General features: G+C 38.2%; 1 protein-coding gene across 2 annotated transcripts in view; it reads right to left on the bottom strand.

The window, feature by feature from the left end:
* The window catches only part of ptpdc1a (protein tyrosine phosphatase domain containing 1a), an 80,355-nt gene extending 79,539 nt beyond the window's left edge, over positions 1 to 816 (bottom strand). For both annotated transcript variants that reach the window (XM_045705347.2, XM_082967766.1), the window contains exon 1: positions 588 to 816. The gene's annotated coding sequence lies outside the window, so the exon portion shown is untranslated. The remainder of the gene's footprint in view (positions 1 to 587) is intronic.
* Positions 817 to 5,333: the final 4,517 nt, after the last annotated feature.

Genomic DNA, 5,333 nt, shown 5'->3' with positions numbered 1-5,333 from the left:
AAGTAAGTCTGGTATGACTGTCAAAACTGGGCTTGTAAAATAAAATAGCCCACTGGTGGATCGCTTGACTGCATTGAGCATCAACAGCCTTTGGGCTGATAGCCCTTAGTGACTATGCCACTACCTATGGCAATACATTCAATCCATGCTATTGTTTCAATGCAATGCTTTGAAGTAGGTAGAATCTGTTTATGATTGGCTAGCTACTATTCAGATGAAATAGTCACAGGCAGCTTACTGGTCTGGTTCATGAAAAGATCAACCGACATTCAAAAAGGCAGAAAACAGCTATCCATTTGCTTCCATACTCTGTTCATGCACTGTTAGGCATGATCGCTTTTGTTCTGGATGATGATAGGCTTCATGCTAGTAACTAGCTAGCTGGACACGACAAATCAAACGACTAACAGTCTGGGATCTGCTAGTTAGCTAATATTTGTTTGATTGATTGATCATAGGTAACTTTAGCTACCCACCGTTTTTTTTTTTTTTTTAATCAAAGTTAGCTAGCTAGTTACATCCTCAATCGCTAACAGCTAATGTTTTAGCATTTAACTATCTAGCGGCTAACAAGGAACTGCAAATACCTCAGTCTTCTCTTTTGATTGTGCTGCTTTCGATGACTTTTGACTGAAGCGACTCAGCTAAAAGCAAGACAATCGTTCACGTTGCAACACCATATCTTCTTAATCGCTGTTAAATAACCTGTATCTATTTATTTCTTTCCATCGTGAATGAATTTATCCTGCAGGCTGGCTAGCTAACTAGATAGCAACCTGACATGTTGTCAAATGAAAAGTGCTGCGCTCATTGGCTGTTCCAGGATCATGTGACCACGCCCCGGCTTCAGTAGTAGGATGCGTTCCAGGATGACTGCATTTCAGTGCTGCGCAAACACTGAGTTCAAACTGGACGGCTCGAATTCTACACTCTTCCTTGCAATGTTTTTTTTTGTAATTGAGTCGTTCACTTGAAAATATAATAGAGAGTGGTACTCAGAAATGTGTTGTATTGGATTTCCCGCAAACATGACACCTGCCCCATTGACCTTATCCCTGGAATAATTTAAAAAAATGCACCTCAAACAGGAATAGAATGGAAAATATTAAACAAATCCAATAGAACAGAACTTTAAAACAAACTTGTAAATAGTAGGGTAGCTCGTCAATTAAACTGACAATAATTATTGCCATTACAATAAATACTTTTCTCTAATTTAATTATCAGTAGACAATACATGTAACATTCCGTAATATCAGGACATAGCATAACATCCAAAATAAAATAATTTGGAAAAAATAACCAATACCAAAATGGAACAGGCAGGCCTAATTAATATCAAAGAAAATAACATGTATTTGCCACATGCACCAAATACAACAGGTGTAGACTTGGAATGCAGTGAAATGCTGAATACAACAGGTGTAGACTTGGAATGCAGTGAAATGCTGAATACAACAGGTGTAGACTTGGAATGCAGTGAAATGCTGAATACAACAGGTGTAGACTTGGAATGCAGTGAAATGCTGAATACAACAGGTGTAGACTTGGAATGCAGTGAAATGCTGAATACAACAGGTGTAGACTTGGAATGCAGTGAAATGCTGAATACAACAGGTGTAGACTTGCAATGCAGTGAAATGCTGAATACAACAGGTGTAGACTTGGAATGCAGTGAAATGCTGAATACAACAGGTGTAGACTTGGAATGCAGTGAAATGCTGAATACAACAGGTGTAGACTTGCAATGCAGTGAAATGCTGAATACAACAGGTGTAGACTTGCAATGCAGTGAAATGCTGAATACAACAGGTGTAGACTTGGAATGCAGTGAAATGCTGAATACAACAGGTGTAGACTTGGAATGCAGTGAAATGCTGAATACAACAGGTGTAGACTTGGAATGCAGTGAAATGCTGAATACAACAGGTGTAGACTTGGAATGCAGTGAAATGCTGAATACAACAGGTGTAGACTTGGAATGCAGTGAAATGCTGAATACAACAGGTGTAGACTTGGAATGCAGTGAAATGCTGAATACAACAGGTGTAGACTTGGAATGCAGTGAAATGCTGAATACAACAGGTGTAGACTTGGAATGCAGTGAAATGCTGAATACAACAGGTGTAGACTTGCAATGCAGTGAAATGCTGAATACAACAGGTGTAGACTTGGAATGCAGTGAAATGCTGAATACAACAGGTGTAGACTTGGAATGCAGTGAAATGCTGAATACAACAGGTGTAGACTTGCAATGCAGTGAAATGCTGAATACAACAGGTGTAGACTTGGAATGCAGTGAAATGCTTACTTACTAGTCCTTTCCCAACAACGCAGAATTAAAAAGTAAGAACTTTGCTAATAAAAAAAGGACATAGTAAGACAATAAAATAGCAATAACAAAGGCTATTGTCGAGATTTTCATACCCCTTGATTTTGTTCTTACAGTCTGAATTCAAAATTGATTAAATTATATATATATTTTCTCACCTATCTACACATAATACCCCAAAATGACTATGTGAAAACATGTTTTAAAAAATGTTTACAAGTTTATTAAAAATGGAAATACAGAAATATCACATTTACATAATTGTTCACACCCCTGAGTCAATACTTTGTAGAAGCACCTTTGGCAGCGATTACAGCTGAGAGTCTTTCTGGGTAAGTCTCTAAGAGCTGTGAGTCTTTCTGGGTAAGTCTCTAAGAGCTTTGAGTCTTTCTGGGTAAGTCTCTAAGAGCTGTGAGTCTTCCTGGGTAAGTCTCTAAGAGCTGTGAGTCTTTCTGGGTAAGTCTCTAAGAGCTGTGAGTCTTTCTGGGTAAGTCTCTAAGAGCTGTGAGTCTTTCTGGGTAAGTCTCTAAGAGCTGTGAGTCTTCATGGGTAAGTCTCTCAGAACATTCCACACCTCGATTGTGCAACATTTGCTCATTATTCTTTTCAAAATTCTTCAAGCTCTGTCAAATTGGTTGTTGATCATTGCTAGGCAACCATTTTACAGTCTTGCCATAGATTTTGAAGTAGATTTAAGTCAAATCTGTAACTCAGCCACTCAGAAACATTCACTGTCTTCTTGGTAAACAACTCCAGTGTAGATTTGGCTTAATGTTTTAAGGTATTGTGCTGCTTAAAGGTGAGTTAATCTCCCAGTGTCTGGTGTAAAGCAGACTGAACCTGGTTTTCCTCTGGGATTTTGCCTGTGCTTAGCTCCATCCCATGTATTTTTTTATCCTGAAAAACTCCCTTGTCCTTAACGAATACAAGCATACCCATAACATGATGCAGCCACCACTATGCTTGAAAATATGGTGAATGCTACTCGGTAATTTGTTGTATTAGATAACACTTTCTATTCAGGACAATAAGTGAATTGCTTTGCCACATTTTTTATGTGTTGCAAACAGTATACATGTATTGGAATACTTTTATTCTGTACAGGCTACCTTCTTTTCACTCTGTCAATTAGGTTAGTATTGTGGAGTAACTACAATGTTTTGATCCATCTTCAGTTTTCTCCAATAAGAGCCATTAAACTCTGTAACTGTTTTAAAGTCACCATTAGCTTCCTTTCCAACTGAGTTAAGAAGGACGCCTGTATCTTTGTCGTGACTGGGTGTATTGATAAAGGACAACGACCCTAAGCACACAGCCAAGACAACGCAGGAGTGGCTTCGGGACAAGTCTCTGAATGTCCTTGAGTGGCCCGATCGAACATCTCTGGAGAGACCTGAAAATACCTGTGCAGCAACGCTCCCCATCCAACCTGACAGAGCTTGAGAGGATCTGCAGAGAAGAATGGGAGAAACTCCCCAAATACAGGTGTACCAAGCTTGTAGCGTCATACCCAAGAAATGTGATATTTCAGTAAAAACAATTTTTATATACATTTGCAAACATTTCTAAAAATCTGTTTGTGCTTCATCATTATGGGGTATTGTGTGTAGATTGATGAGGGGGGGGGGGGACAATTTAATCAATTTTAGAATAAGGCTGTAACGTTACAAAATGTGTAAAAAGTAAAGAGGTCTGAATACTTCCGGAATGCACCGTAAATCACCGCCACTGACCAATGCACATGCCTACTATCGTTAAACCGTAGCTCAGCAACAAAGAGTGGTTTCATCACAGTAGCACATTCAGAGATCGATTTATAGCCATTCATCTAAAATAATTCATAGATTTTAAACAATCAATTTCTGTTTCTCATAGACAGGCGAGTTCCTAACGACTTCCGAAAGCCAAGCTAGAGCTCTGTGAGACGTTCACAGCAATGGAGGTAGACGTTTTGATCACATTTTCTCATATGTATTTTTCAGTTATAAGGACGGTGAAATCTTATACTTAGTCGTTTTATAATTTCATGATGCTCTATTTAGAAAAGCATATCAGTCATTTCAAGCCTTATTCATAAAGGTTTGTTTTGTTTTCCATCTTATAAATCACTCTTGTATCGTATTTGTACTGCGTACTTGAGCTTGTGTCGTCAGAAGTGACTACAACTCAGCAATGTGTAACTATTTTCACCAGAAAGGTGAGATTTGAACCTTTCATGGAGTATGCAGCATTACCAGCTACTGTTTATAGCCCTCGTCATAGATAATAACTTTTGGGGATTACGTCGATTACGTTTAGAGGATGCTACCATGATTACGGATAACCCTTGGATGAATCATGAATAATAACGAGTGAGAAAGTTACAGATGCACAAATATCATATCCCCAAGACATGCTAACCCCCCAGTATTTGTATTGGTGCGAGGTTAGCATATCCTTGGGTCTATGATATTTGTGCATCTGTAACTTTCTCACTCATCATTATTCAAGATTTATTCAGGATTATACGTAATCATGGTAGCATCCACATTAATGTAGAAAAGTTTAGAAATATATTCGATTCTTATTTACCATAAAAGTGACTCCAAAATGACCACAATACATTATTTATCATGAATTTCTATTGGGCACAAAATAATCTGAAACACAACCAAAACAAACAGCAAATGCATCCAACAGGTTTCTAGAGTCACAGGCTTCATGTAGTCGTTGCCTGCTATGAACATGGCACCAAATACAGCCTTCTGACTACTTTAATACACATATAAGTGATATTATCCGAATAGTTTTGGTCCCATAAAATGGGGGGATTATGTACAAAAAGTGCTGTAATTTCTAAACGGTTCACCCGATATGGATGAAAACACTTTAACCTCATACTCAAATCCAAAGTGCTGGAGAACAGAGCCAAAACAACAACAAATGGGTCACAGTCACAATACTTTTGTAGCTCACTGTAAATACAGTACATGCATGTATGTATGTATGTATGTATATATGT

Source organism: Salmo salar, chromosome 22 (assembly GCF_965601325.2).
Source record: "Salmo salar chromosome 22, fSalSal1, whole genome shotgun sequence".
Classification (NCBI taxonomy): Eukaryota; Metazoa; Chordata; class Actinopteri; order Salmoniformes; family Salmonidae; genus Salmo; species Salmo salar.
Note: the sequence above shows the minus strand (reverse complement) of the source record. Positions and strands in the feature narration are given on the sequence as shown.